Genomic DNA, 15,798 nt, shown 5'->3' on the forward strand with positions numbered 1-15,798 from the left:
GTCTATATATATATATATATATCCTATATAATAAAGATGTAATATGCAAATTGACTGTCACACCCTCACACAAGATGGCCGCCCCCACGTGGTCAAAAGATGGCTGCCCCCATGTGGTCACAAGATGGCCACCACAAGGTGGCCGTCAGGGGAGGGCAGTTGTGGATGATCAGGCCTGCCGGGGATGGCAGTTAGGGGTGACCAGTCTGGCAGGGGAGGGTAGTTGGGGGCAACCGGGCTGGCAGGAGAGGGCAGGTGGGGTGACCGGGCCGGCAAGGGAGGGCAGTTGGAGGTGACTGGGCCTGCAGGGGAGGGCAGTTGGGGGAGACCAAGCTGGCAGGGGAGCAGTTAGGTGTCAATCAGGCTAGCAGGCAAGTGGTTAGGGGGTGATCAGGCTGGCAGACAGAAGTGGTTAGGGGCAATCAGGGAGGCTGGCAGGCAGGCAAGCGGTTGGGAGCTAGCAGTCCCGGATTTTGAGAGGGATGTCCTACTGCCACAGGGATTGGGCCTAAACCGGCAGTTGGACATCCCCTGAGGTGTCCCAGATTGGAGAGCTGGTGCAGGCTGGGCTGAGGGACACCCTCATCAGTGCACAAATTTTGTGCACCAGGTCTCTAGTATATATATATCAATGATGAGAGAGATTCATTGATAGGCTGCCTCCTGCACGCTCCCTACTGCAGATTGAACCCGCAACCCAGGCATGTGCCCTTGACTGGAATCGATCCCAGGATCCTTAAGTCCTCAGGCTGACACTCTATCCACTGAGCCAAACCAGGTAGGGCCTTTGTAATATATTAATTAACCATATATGTGTGGGTTTATTTCTGGGCTCTCTGTTCTGTTCCATTGATCTATGTGTTTGCTTTTATGCCAATACTATGCTGTTTTATTATGGCCTTGTAGTATAGTTTGATATCAGGTAGCATGTTGTCTCTGAATTTGTTCTTTTTTCTTATGATCGCTATGGCTATTCGAGGTCTTTTATGTTTCCATATTTTTTTAGTTTATTTGTTGGAGATATGTGAAATATGCCATTGGTATTGTAATAGAAATTGCATTTAACTTATAGATAGATAGCTTTGTGTAGTATGGTCATTTTAGTGTTGCTAATTCTTATCTATGAACATAGCATATTATTCAAATTTTAAATTTGATTAAATTTTTAAATTTATTCCTAGTTATTTTACTTTTTTGATGCTATTATACATGAGATTGTTTTTCTAGTTTCCCATTCTTATAGTTCATTATTGGTGTGTAATAATGCACCTGATTTCTGAATATTAATTTTGTATGCTGGTACTTTACTAAATTGATTTATCCATTCTAGTAGTTTTTTGGCAGAATAATTAGGTTTCTCTATATAGAGTATCATGTCATCTATAAATGATGACAGTTTCACTTCTCAATTTTGATGCTTTTTATTTGTTCTTATTGTTTGATTTGTTCTTATTGGCTAGACCTTTCATGACTATGTTGAATAAGCGTGGTGAAAGTGGACATCCTGTCTTGTTCCTGATCTTAAGGTAAGCACTTTTAGTTTTTACCTATTGAGTATGATGCTAGCTGTAATTTTGTCATATATGGCCTTTATTTTGTTGAGGTATGATCCCTCTAGTCTCACTTTGCTGAGAGTTTTTATCATAAATGGATCCTAGATTTTGTCAAGTGCTTTTTTGCATCTATTGATGTGATCATGAGATTTTTATTCTTCATTTTGTTTATGTGGTGTATCACGTTAATTAATTTGAAGATATTGTTTTAACATCACATCCCAGAAGTAAATCCCACTTGATCATCGTGTACAAAATTTTTAATGTATTACCGGGTCCGGTTTGCTAATATTTTGTTGAGGATTTTTGCACCTATGTTCATCAGGGATATTGACCTATAATTTTCTTTCTTTGTAGTGTCTTTATTTTGTTTTGGAATTAGGATAATGCTGTTTTCATAAAATGAGCTTGGTTCTGTTCCCTCCTTTTGAATATTTTGGAATAGTTTAAGGATAGGTATTAGTTCTCCTTTGAATGTGTGGTAAAATTTACCTTTGAAGCCACTCAGCTCAGGACTTTTGTTTGCTGAGAGTTTTATGATAACTGCTTTGAATTCATTGGTTGTGATCTGTCTGTTCAGATATTTTATTTCTTTTTGATTCAGTCTTGGAAGATTGCATGTTTTTAGGAATTTATCTATTTCTTCCAGATTGTCCATTTTGTTAGCATATAGTTGTTCATAATATTTTCTTACAATACTTTGTATTTCTTTGGTGTCAGTTATTACTTCTTTTACATTTCTGGTTTATTTATTTGGGTTCTTTCTCTTTTTTTTCTTGAAGAGTCTGGTTAATGGTTTATCTATCTTGTTTATCTTTTCAAAAAACCAGCTCTTGGTTAAATTAATATTTTCTTGGTCTAGATGCTATTTCTAAATTAGAGATTTTTAATTGTGGGTCTATGGATGGACTTCGGGTTGCATGTGAATGGATATCATGAACCACATTGTGGAGATATATGCTTATATGCATGTTTTTGGATAAAAGCTTTATAATTTCCCCGAGTTTCACAAAAGGAGCAGAAAGTTGTTAGCCACTGATAGAGAGGAACGTTGAAGCCTACAGAGGGAGGAAGCCCACCTGGAGAGAGTGTAGACAGGCAAAGTTCCCATGTAGAACCTAGGAAATCAATCAACTATAATATGTCAAATGTTTTTATTAAATGATTCTCAAGTCACCAACCATGGGTGTTGTAATAAGATTTAATGATGGTGAGCAATTATTGGTAACTTTTGACCTAGAGCCTGTGGATGGACCATATGAGGTTCATAAACTCCCTGGATGCAACATTTTGCATGTATGTGCATATGGACATATTTATAAGGAGAGGAGCTCCAGATTTCATCAAAGTCTTAGAGAGGGTCCTTGATCCCTGAAGGTTAAGAACCACTGAGGTGGAAGAACCATGCTAGAAGCTTTGAGCTTATGGCAGTAAAAGTGATTCAGGTTCCTTCCTATGTGCTACTCCCATATGTATATAATAGCTTTTCCAAAGAAGTGTGTTAAGTGCAGAATAATGCAGTCCTATCTGAATATATGAGAGCTGGGATGAGAAATCTCAAGCAGGTGCTTTCAAGATTTCCCAAGGGGCCTCTTTTGAAGTGATGTCTATCAAGTCTGCACAGCACTTGAGTATTGAACTGGCATGCAGAAAGAAGACAGCTTGGGCAGAGAGGAATGGATAGGAGGCTTGGGCTTACCACATAATTAAATATCAAGTTCACACACAAGATGAGGGATTTCCACTTTGATTTTGTAAGACACTATAAATGAGGAAGGCCTTTGCATGACAGAACTCTTCATAGACTGTTTATCATTATAAAGACGGCAAGAGTAATTGACTTACCTGGTGGGTTAATCAGAATTCTGAGCCATGGCTTCATTACATTATAATTCAGCACACAAGATTCATATAGACCCTGTCTTCATTAACACTATAAATATTTCTTTAAAATAACATTTTAGAATTGAACACAGAATCATAATAAGTCTCTTCCATCGCTCTCCATCACTGAAATGCTAGAAATTGATTTTTACTTAGTTGTGTGGATGGCACTTAGGCTCCAGTGCCCCTAAGAACCATCCACAAGGCATGAATTAGTGTCCTATAAGTTACACTTTGTCAGGGATTCTAGCTTTCATAAAGAAAGCTGTCCTTGACATCAATGGGAAATCTTCAGGAGCAGACTGAATCTGTGACAGAACTGCTTCAGAATAATCTGGAATTCAAATGGTGCTTCCAAGTTCATAAGCTCAAGAGCCAGAGGCTGTTGCAAGTATCCCCCATTTATTAAATAGTATGCTTCTAAAATATTTGGATTTTTTGTACTGTTTTTATTGTTGTTTATTTTAATATTATATCATTGTGATCTGAGAAGATGCTTGATATGATTTCAATCTTCTTGAATTTGAAGAGACTTTGCCTGTGTACCAATATGTGGTCCTTCTTTGAAAATGTCCCATTTGAGAAAAATATATATATTCTGTAGCATTGGTGTGAAATGTTCTGAAGATGTCGATTAATTCTATCTGATCTAGTGAGTCGCTTAGGATTGCTGTTTTCTTTGCTGATTTTTTTTTTTTTTTTTTTTGTCTAGAGGATTTATCCAGTGATGTCAAAGGGGTATAAAAGTCCCTTACTCTGATTGTATTTCTGTTGATATCTCCATTGATATCTTCTAGAAGTATTTTTATGTATTTGGGTGCTCCTGCATTGGATGCATAATATGTTTACCAGAGCTATATCTTCTTGTTGTATCGATCCCTTTAGTATTATGAAATGGCCTTCCTTGTCTCTTGTTATGGCCTTCACTTTGAGGTCTATTTTGTCAGATATAAGTATTACTACTCCAGCTTGTTTTTAAATTTCCATCTGCCTCAAAAATATTTTTCCGTCCCTTCACTTTCAGTCTGTGTGAGTCCCTTGTTCTGAGGTGGGTCTCTTGTAGACAGCATATATATGCATCATGTTTTCTTATCCATTCAGCCACTCTGTCTTTTGATTGGAGCATTTAGTTCGTTTAAGTTTATTATTGATAGGTACATGTTTGTAGCCATTTTTATTCTTTATGCCTCTGTGCCTTCTTCTTTTTCTATTTTTTTTCTTTTTACAACAGTCCCTTTAGCATTTCTTGCATTGCTGGCTTGGTAGTGATAAACTCCTTTAGCCTTTTTTTTTTTTTTTTGTCTGAGATCTGCACACCCCGCACTGGGGATGTGCCTGCAACCAAGGTACATGCCCTTGACTGGAATTGAACCTGGGACCTTTCAGTCCGTAGGCTGATGCTCTATCCACTGAGCCAAACCAGTCAGGGCTCCCCTTCAATTTTAAATGATAGCCTTAATGGATAGAGTATTCTTGGTTTTAGTCCCTTGCTTTGCATCACTTTGTATACTTCATTCCATTGCCTTCTGGCCTGATGTGTTTCTGTTGAGAAATCATTTGATAATCTAATGGGAGATCTTTTGTAGGCGATTCTCTGTCTCTCTCTTGCAGTCTTTGAGAGTCCCCCTTTGTCATTAACATTTGCCATTGTGATTGCGTTGTGTCTTGGTGTGAGTCTTTTTTGGTTCATCTTGTTTTGGACTCTCTGTGCTTGTGTGACTTTTTTTCCCCAGATCATGAAAGTTTTCTGTAATTATTTCTTCAAATAGGTTCTCTAATCCTTGCCCCTCTTCTTGTGCTTCTGGCAACCCTACTATACTTATGTTACTTTTTTCATGTTGTCCTAAACCTCCCTGAAGCTCTCCTCCTGCTTTCTAATTTTTTTTCTACAATGGATGTTGAAATTGGGCATGTTTTCTGCCCTATCTTCTAACTCACTAATTCGGTCTTCTGCTTCTTCTAGTTTACTGTTGAAACATTCCATTGTATGTTTTATTGTAGCTATATCATTCTTGATTTCCTCTTGATACTTACATAATTTGATTTTCTCATCAATCCAGTTTATAAACTGTATGACCCTTACTCTGACTTCTTTTTGTGACATACTTTATGCCCCCGTTTCATTTAGTTCCTTTTCTGGCAATTCCTCCTTTTCTTTCCTTTGGGATTGTTTCCTTGTCTCCCTATTTTTGCTGTCTTTCTCTGGCCCTGAGCACCCTGCTTGGGATTTCAAAGGTTGAAGACCCTATCACGACAATCGTCTGAAATTTGTTGGCCCAGAGGCTGGGTCTGCCTTGTGTCTTATGCCTTTATTGTCTCTGCTCTGTGTTTCATCCCCTTCTCCCATGGATCTGGTCCTTCTGTTGTCTGCTTCAGATGCTTGGGGTGGTGGGAGTGCCTGCATAGTTCCTCTGATATGTGACTCCCTTTGAGGACCCAGATCCCTCTGGCATTCAAATCACTGTGTGGCCCTGGCATCTGTGGCAGGGTGGCACCCTAGGTCCCTCTGGCAGTCCACTTGCGGTGCGGTCCTGTGGCCACTGGCTGGGCACACTCACCCATTCTGGGTCACCCCAGCAGAGCTTTCCTATGACCTGGAGTGAGGCATGTGCTGGGTTGTTCCAGGTAGCCTGTGCAGGACTGCTCCAGGATCTGGGGATAACCGTGTGTGGGTTATTCTGGGTTGCACATCAGAGCTCCTCCTTGGCCTGAGTGGGGCACACATTGGGTTATTCCACGTTGCTCTGGCAGTAAGACCCTGAGCTCGGGGTGGGGTGGGCACAGGTTGCTCTGGGTCACACAGTCCCCACTTACTTGTAGGCCAGACACACATGAGACACACATTTGGTTGCTCCAGTTCTCCCCTCCTCAGTATGGAGCAGGGGCAGGTTGCCCTGGGTTTCTCAGTCCATTCTCCTGTCACCCAGGGTGAGGTGCATGTTGGGTTGGTCTGGATGGTCCCAGCAGGACTGTCCTGGGGGCCAAGGTTGAGCAAGCACCATTTGCTCTGGGTCACACAGTCAGAGCTCCCCTGTGGCCCAGACTGGGGTGTGCTCTGGGTTGCTCCAGGTCACCCCGTCAGCAGGTCCTGGGGCTGGGACTGGAGCAGGCACCGGGTGGCTCTGCATCAGGCTAGCAGCATGGTTCTGGGGTCCAGAGATGGGGTGGTAAAATAGGAATTTTATGGGGATATAGGCAGATTTAAGGAATTTTTAGAATTGAGGGTCCATGGAAGAACACAGGGCTGCAGACTGGGAGAAGTTACATTTCCATATGACAAGAGAGCTGGGAGAAGTTACATTTCCCTAACACAAGGAAGTCAGGTCCTGTTACATTTCCATAAGACAAGGGAGCAGCAACGGTTACATTTATAAGACAAGGGAGCAAAAACAGTTACATTTCCATAAGACAATATAACTGGGAGTAGCCAAAAGGTCTATATTTACAAAATAAAGAAGGAGGAAGAAAGCCCAGAGGGGATGGGAGAACAATGAGGGAGGAGGGCCACCATGTCCTGTGTGATGTTTGACCTTTGAGCTCAGGAGTTACTATAGTAACCAATTCAAAAGGGAATATTGACCAATCAGAAGGGATATCAGGGCACAGGGACTTGCAGCCTTTATAAAGGTTGGAAACAGGAAGTCAGTGGGACTCTTTCCCCGCCCCATGTGGTGGTCCATTTTGTGGGACACTTTCCCCCTCCCCGTGTGAGAGTCTGTGCTGTGAGATTCTTTCCCCTTCTGCATGTGGGAGTCTGTACTTGTTCTTCAATAAAATTTCCACCTTTGCTATACCACCTTCTGAAAGGGCGAGGGCTAGGCCCTCCATCTTGCCCCAGGGTAAGGGCTACGCCCTCCATCTTGCCCCAGGGTAAGTGCTACGCCCTCCATCTTACCTTGGCCATGTGCTTGGCAAGGAGCTTCTTCCCGGAAGTCTAAGCCTCTGCTAGCCACACCCAGGAACAAGACACTGACTTGCGCCTGGCCAATCGGCAAGGCCCACAGCCCTTTCTCCTCCCCTTACTCCAACCCCCTTTAAAACCCCTCTCCACACAAAGCTCTCTCTCTCTGCTTCCTGCTGCTGTGTCGGCAAGGTGGGGGAGCCGAGCTAGCTCGAATAAAGACTCTTATGCTTTTGCATCGGACCTGGCTGGCTCCCTGATGTGGTTTCTTTGGGATCCTGAAATCTGGGCATAACATTTCCATCCATGGATTCATTCTTCGACTCCATCAGACAAAGAGCTCAGGAATCATCCTGCCCAAGGGAACACAACATGTTCCAGTCCAAAAATTTTGTTTCAGTGGGGCACAGGGTTCCCCCTGGCTTGCACTCACTGCAAGGTCTTGGAGCTAGATCCTAGAATGCTGGGTCCCAGCAGTCTGGTGAGGAGGCCTGGTGTGGGAGTTCACTCTGGTGGCATGCTCTTCCTTCAGATGTCTGGGAGCCTGCTGGGAGGTACTGTGCCACTCACTGCTGGGTCACAGTGGTGGATTCCATGTGGTTTATGGCTGGCAAGTGGCATTCTCTAGTCGTCCTCTGACCTTCCTTATTGAAAATTGTCTTCTCAGCTGTGGCTAATTTGTTAATTCAGGGTGAATATTCTCCAATTTAGTTGCATTTCTGGCCTGGCCCTTGGACAGTGATGGCAAACCTTTTGAGCTCAGCGTGTCAGCATTTTGAAAAACCCTAACTTAACTCTAGTGCCATGTCACATATAGAAATTTTTTGATATTTGCAACCATAGTAAAACAAAGACATATTTTTGATATTTATTTTATATATTTAAATGCCATTTAACAAAGAAAAATGAACTAAAAAAATGAGTTCGCGTGTCTCCTCTGACACGCGTGTCATAGGTTTGCCATCACTGCCCTAGGAGGAGGTGTACGGCACTGCTGCCTATTCAGCTGCCATTTTCCCACCTGAAATATCTTTTTGTAATGTGAATATCATCATTGATTTTGTAAGCACAGGTTTTTTTTTTGTATTGAGTTTATTTAAACTGAAACCTATTTGTATGTGAGACTAGGGAACTTTTAGTTGCTGTCTTCATGTGTTTAAGCTAATTGGGTCAATATTTTAATAAGGTTTCTAATTCTTCTGAGTTGGGAGCAGATGGCCCTGTTATATAAATAAACTATGAATATTGAGAATACAAGAAATATTAGTATTATAATCAAATAAAACTTGCAATAACATTAAAATTAGATGTGTCTAATGATTTGTGTGGTAATTGCATTGAAATATTAAGTGGTTTCTGTAAATGGCTATGATTAATATGACTCCTGCAAGCCAAGCCAATGAAACTTTTGCATGGACAGATGTTTTGAAGAAAGTGTTAAAGAAAACTGACTGGTGGCCTCTTTGAGGAGCCCCACATCTGTGACTCAAGGAGAATTAAGCCTTTTCTTCCTTCATCTGGGAATTCCAATGGCCCATATTCTAAGGAGCTTCTGTTGAACAGGTATTTATTGTTATATTTAACCCTTTATGACCAAACCAGATAAGTCACACTAACCATGGGCCAGTGGTTTCTCACCTTGAGCAAGTGTCAGAATACCAAGGAAAGTGTGTTAATGCATAGATTCGTAGGTCAGCTTCTTATTCAGTAAGGTTGAGAGTTGAACTAAAAAATTTTGCATTCAAAACAAGTTCTCAGGTGATAGCATTGCTGCTGGCAAGGGTAGCACACTCTGGGAACCATTGGCTTAGAGGAAAGCCTGAGAACCTCAGGCTACAAATGTCTTGCCTCCTTCTTCAAGCTAAGATAGCCTGATGCTAGATTGGACTGTGCCTCAATATGGAGCAAAAACTCTGGGCAATGGCTTTGATCCTAGCTCTAATGAAACCACATGGTAGGACAGAGAGAAATGGGACCTTGGAAACTCGGGGGTATAGTACCACAGAAATAAAACTTTCTACAATATCTTATCCTCCTGTGTGAGTCTCAGAAAATTCCTTTTCTTGTGATATCACAATGTTAACATAAAAACATTCAAACTTGTAAAAAAAATTTGTGAGTTTATTTGAGCCAATCTATCGACAATTGCTGGGAAACAGAATCTCAACATATTGGGATAATTCTCCAGATAATGGTGGGTTACATCTGTATTTATACACTGCAATCAAAGGAAGGGATGTAGGTGGGTTACATGAAATCCAGAGAGGCGGGAGAAAGCAAAGTGGGGAAACCCCTGGGATTGGATAAAAAGCAAAATGATAGACAAATACTTAGGTGGGTGCAGGAACAATTAACATGATAACAATGAAGGAATTTGTGATATCTGTCCTGGTACCCAGGCACATTAGGTTGTGCCCCAAGGGGTCCAGAAAAGGGGAAGTTACAAGTTACCCAGACATTTCAAGGGTATGTTATTATAGATGCAAAAAGACAGATAAGCTCTGTTAAGGTAAAGGTTGACCTTGTCAGTGAAGATACCAGCCTAGGAGGTAACTACCCACTATAACTGCTTTTAGTTAAAGTTTAATTTCGGACCATCTTTGTGGTTACTTTAGGTCTCTGAGTTTGCAAGACCGCCATGCAGGCCTTCCCTGAGCTTGTCAGGTTAGCATGTGGCCCCTTTCATCCACAATAAGAAGCTCACTCCCACCAGCATCTGGTGGTGACAAGGAGTGCTCCCCACTAATAACAGTAACAGGTCCTTAAATATATTGACTAATACAGGAAAAAGGACAGATGATGATGACAGACCTCCACATATGCATTATTAACACCCAAGTAACCAAAGGTGACCTGAGGTTTTCCTTTTTGGAGATGGGTGGCAGTGAGGAGTGAAGGGGGTACCAGTTGATGGTTTAAAAGATGTGGAAATCTTAATTTTGTGGGGCACCCAGTTGTTTCTTAAAAAATGTGGATTGACTATGTAAATAGTGAATTAATCAAATGTCATTGTTGAATAACTGTTGCAATAATGAAGATTGTATTTTCCAAACCATAAGCTGGGAAACATAACTGAAACTGGGACTGCCTGTAAAATTCAGGATGTGTGATATATCTAGTGTTCTGTTTCCAGTCTCTCTGTTTGTACTATATAGAGCTAAAGGAAAACATTTGCGATAAAGTTCCAATGAAGGTTTGTCATGCATCTCATTTTATGTCAAGGGACAATTGGAATTTTGAATTGCATTCCTAGGGCTGAAACCACATGTGCATAATATAGATAAATATCTTACTTATCATTCACTATGCATCTTTGGGAGGTTCATTATTATACATAATTATGCATATGCCTCTAAAGAGCTGTGGCTTCTACGTACAGTGACCACATTTCCCAAATCTCAAACTGAGAGGCATCATCAGATATGTGGTCTGACATGGAGATTGGATTTTTTAAAATCTGGACTGTGCTGGAAAAGCTCAAATTTCCTTTGGCAGTCTCTGTGCCCAATATGCAGTATTAAACTAAGTATTAGGAGACCTTAAGCTGGGCTAAAGTCTGTAATATCCTAAAGCAAGGCAGAGTGGACTAGTTCTTCAGAGGAAAAAGTTCAGAAGAAGGTTATGACTGGACCTCAGAACCATTTGGTTGTGTATCTTTTGCAGCTGGTAAGAGTAAGGGGTCATACAACTATGGGAAGTTTTAGGAACAAGAGAACAACAAGGTGTCCATTTGGCAGGAGAAAGGAGGGAGAGAAGAGAAAAAGAAACTAGTATTTCCAAGGGCATGCAATATCCTGATAGGATCCTCACTTAGACTTGGGGCTGAAGCCCCAGTCTCAATGTGTGTTGGCAAAATGTTATTGCTGATTTGTGTTTCAACACACTCAGATGTTGAAATCCTAACTTGCAGTACCTCAGAATATGACTTTATTTGGAGATAGGGTCTTTACAGAGGTAATTAAATTAAAATGAGCCCTCATTAAAGTGGGCCCTGATCCAATATAATTGAATTTCTTATAAGAAGGGTAGGTTAGGACACAAAGATACCATGAGGGAAGAGCATTTGAGGATACAGGGAGAAGGTGGCCATCTACAAGCTAAGGAGAGAGACCTCAGAAGGAACTAACCCTACCAACTACTTGACTTCAGATTTATGTCTTCCAGTCTGTGTTAGCCTTAGCAAACTAATGCATAAGCATAGTATTGATATGATGTGGGGGCTACAGTGGAAAGGAAGTCATGCGGGCCTGGGAGAGAATGGGCCCTCTGGGAATGTTTTATTCATCTGCTCCTTGGAGCAAGCTTCAAGGAGAAACTTATTTGAAAATTTGACACTCCCTGAAGCTTTAAGGGCTATGGGTTTTCTACCCCTGCCTGACTCCTGCCTCTCCATAGTGATTTGAGCATCCTGTACATCCAGTATGAAGCTAGACCAGCGTTTAATTGAAAGCAGCTTACAAAGACCCTGAGAAGGCTTGTATGGGTATTACTAATGAAAGAGCTCTAGTACCCCTAAAGAGTGGTATAGATCATAAAATAGTATTATCTTCAACTGATATCCCAATAGCAGTGTAAATTTGATCATATATAAGGACAATATGCAGTTGTAGTTAGCTTGTTTTCATATGTTCTTAGCATACCTTCCTTTTTCCATATGACATGGGACTCAAGTTAACCAAAATAAAACCCCATCGTTTGTTACCTAACTAGGCATATTGAGAAGTTTGGACTTGTCAGCCTCAGAAGACAAAGGCTGAGAAAGAAATGATCTGGCTATGCTGATGAGGAGGAAGGAAACAAGGATGGCTCCTGAAATCCTTCTCTCTCCATCCTATGCACATCCTCTGTACCAAGACTCTTTCAGCTGATGTACAGACTTTGTGTCATTTCCTCTTCACATCCAGTACTAGTATATGAGGTAGGTCCTATCATTACCTATCCTTTTTTTGGAGAGAAAACAGAATCTTAGAGAGTGAAAGTGATTTACCTAATGTCATAGAGCTAGTAAGTGGTAGGGTCAGGGGGATAAGTCAGGTATGCATGACGTTTGCTCCAAATGACCATACATGACATCTCCCCCTTAAAAGACATAAATAGATCATCTTACTCAATAAATCCTGGGATGCTAATAGTAAAATGAAAAAAAAATTCCATCCTGGCATGCCTTGTACATATCCTGAAACTGAAATGAGGCACTTGAGAACAAATTGAAGGTGGTCATCTTTATGTCATGTGGAATAAAAATGCTATTTGATTTTTTAACCTCAACCTGTTGAGCCTGAAAAGATCAGCTTGAAAAGGGTCTAGATCAGTTCTGTGGACACATAGACATACTTAGGTTAGGAATGGGGATTCTTCTATTTTCCAAGAAAAACTAACAGAAATGTTCCCAACCTGACAGAATACCCTTATATACTCCCCTTAGGACTTGCAGGCAGCCAAAACCACAAGTGCTTTGACCTTGTACTGGGATTCTGTTGAGTCAATCATTTCTGGGTTTTAGACTGGTAATTTAACCTCATCTTCACAACCAAAATCTGTCAATACTCAAGTCCTTTATATAAAACGGTATACAGTCAACTGTCTGCATCTGTGGATTCACCCAACCACATATTGAATATAGTTTTTGATCTGCAGTTGGGTGAATCTGTGTATAAGAAACCCAAGGATATGAAGGGCCAAGCCTGAATTTATTTTAAAAAATCTGTGTATAAAAAGACCTGCATGGTTCAAACCCTTATTGTTCAAGGGTCAACTTAACTTCATAAGTGAAGTTGGCATAGAAAGTTATTCAAATAAATTACTGCAGTTTGATATGGCAGACTATTTAAAAATATGTAACACCAAGTGAAGGAAATCTAACCTAATAAAAGGTGATGATAAGATGTGGCTGTTTATTAGCTTAGATCATGTCATGAGTCATAGTCTCATACTGGGCAATTAGAGAAGTTAAGGATATTAGAGTAAACCCTAATTTCTAGGGCCCACCTCAAGAAGAGCAGTGACCACGCTTGCTCACAACTCATCACTTGAATTATATGAGCTGGCTGAGTCACCAGAGTGACCTATTTCTTATGTAAAAGCTCAGAACACAAGAAATCAGTCATCCTGTAACACTAAGATAACTCAAAAATCCAGAAGCATCCACAAAAAGGATACACATGTACAATAAATCTGTGACTTGGGCCCAGTCCCACACTAAAATGCACCACTCTCTCCTATTCTACTTACTGTTGCAAGCTACTCTTTGCTTGAATGATGAGATACATTGGGGTAGAAATCCCAAGCACAGCAACAGAGCCCAATCAGAAGCAGCAGTCAAATGTCCTTAACTAGCAGAGGAAAGGCCTGAGTAATGATAGTTAGGCTCAGAAGTCAAATCAGAGGTAGGTTCAGTTGTAGCAGATATGGCTTGGGAGGGTCAGTGGAATGGCAAGGAAGGGCAGGCAGAGACTGGCTTTTAGATTTTTGCACCAGACCTATGGAAATCTTGTGCTTCTTAGCAGTCTAGTTGAATGTACTCAGCTAGCTAGGAGAAAACCACTAGCCAAGGAGGCCTGATTTTCCTCAGAAATAATAATTGCCATTGAGCGATAGCTTATCATATGCCAAATAGTATCCTAAGTATATGTCATTTAATTTAATTTTATTAAGGGATAAACAGCAACCCCATGTGGCAGGCACAATTATTATGCCCAATTTTACATTTGGGCAAACTGAGGATCAGGAAGGTTATGCAACTTATGAGGTTAGATGAGAACAATTTTAAAGTAGCAGGATTAGAATTCTAATCTTGGTATTTGTGAATACTGAGTCCAAGTCTTTGCCCACTAGGCCAGGGGATAGAAAACATTTCTGTTAAAGGACAGACAATACATATTTTCAGACTTACAATCCACACGATCTCTGTCACAATAACTCAACATAGCCTATATAGGGCAAAAGCAGTCATAGACAATGCATAACTGAATAAATATGCCTGCATTCCACTAAAATTTATTTCAATTTTGTATCCTTCTACATTGCCAATTTCACTTATTAAATCTAGTAGTTTTTTTATGAAGTCTGTAGGGTTTTCTGTGTAGAATATCATGTCATATGTGCATAATGAGAGTTTTACTTCCTCCTTTCCAATTTGCATGCCATTTATTTTTTTCTTCTTGTCTGATAGCTAAGGTTAGGACTTCCAGTACTATGTTGAACACCAGTGGTGAAAGTGGGCATCCCTGTCTTGTTCCTGTTCTTAGGGGAAATGGTTTTAGTTTTTGCATCATTGCATATGATGTTGGCTGTAGGTTTGTCATATAAGGCTTTTATTATGTTGAGGTATAATTCCTCTATTCCCACTTTGCTGAGGGTTTTTATAAAAAAAGGTATTGGGCCCTGGTAGGTTTGGCTCAGTGGATAGAGTGTCGGCCTGCGGGCTGAAGGGGCCCAGGTTTGATTCCGGTCAAGGGCATGTACCTTGGTTGCAGGCACATCCGCAGTGGGGGGTATGCAGGAGGCAGCTGATTGATGTTTCTCATCGATGTTTCTAACTCTATGTCCCTCTCCCTTCCTCTCTGTAAAAAATCAATAAAATATATTTTTTAAAAAAGAAAAGGTGTTGGATTTTGTCAGATACTTTTTCTGCATCAATTCATATGATCATGTGATTTTTGTCTTGCAGTCTGTTTATGTGATGGATCACATTTATTGATTGATTTATGAATGTTGTACCAGCCTTTCATCACTAGAATAAATCCCACATGGTCATGGTGTATGATGTTTTTAATGTAATGCTGGATCTGATTTGCTAGAACTGTGTTGAGGATTTTGGTATCAATGTTCATCACGGATATTGACCTATACTTTTCTTTCTTTGTAGTGTCTTTATCTGATTTTGGAATTAGAGTAATGCTGGCCTCATAGAAATAGCTTGGAAGTGTTTTTTCCTTTTTTATTTTTTTGGAATAGTTTGAAAAGGTGTTAGTTCATCTTTGAATGTTTGGTAAAACTCCCCAGTGAAGCTGTCCAGACCAGGCTTTTATTTGATGGAAGTTTTTATTTATTTACTAGAGGCCTGGTGCACAAAAATTTGTGCACTCGGAGGGGTCCCTCAGCCCGGCCTGTGCCATCTCACAGTCTGGGACCCCTCAGGGGCTGACCACCTGCTGGCTTAGGCCCGCTCCCTGGGAGATTGGGCCTAAGCTGGCAGTCAGACCTCCCTCTGGCAGCCCAGGAGCCCTCAGGGGATGTCCACTGCCAGTGGGGAGCAGGCCTAAGCTGCAGCCGGACGTCCTTAGTGCTGCTGAGGAGGCGGGAGAGGCTCCCACCATCACCGATGTACTGGCAGCCATCAGCCTGGCTTGTGGCTGAGCAGAGCTTCCCCTGTGGGAGCTCACTGACCACCAGGGGGCAGCTCCTGCATTGAGCATCTGCCCCCTGGTGGTCAGTGTGTGTCATAGTGACCAATCATTC

The sequence above is a fragment of the Myotis brandtii genome, unplaced genomic scaffold (genome assembly GCF_000412655.1).
Source record: "Myotis brandtii unplaced genomic scaffold, ASM41265v1 scaffold345, whole genome shotgun sequence".
Lineage (NCBI taxonomy): Eukaryota > Metazoa > Chordata > Mammalia > Chiroptera > Vespertilionidae > Myotis > Myotis brandtii.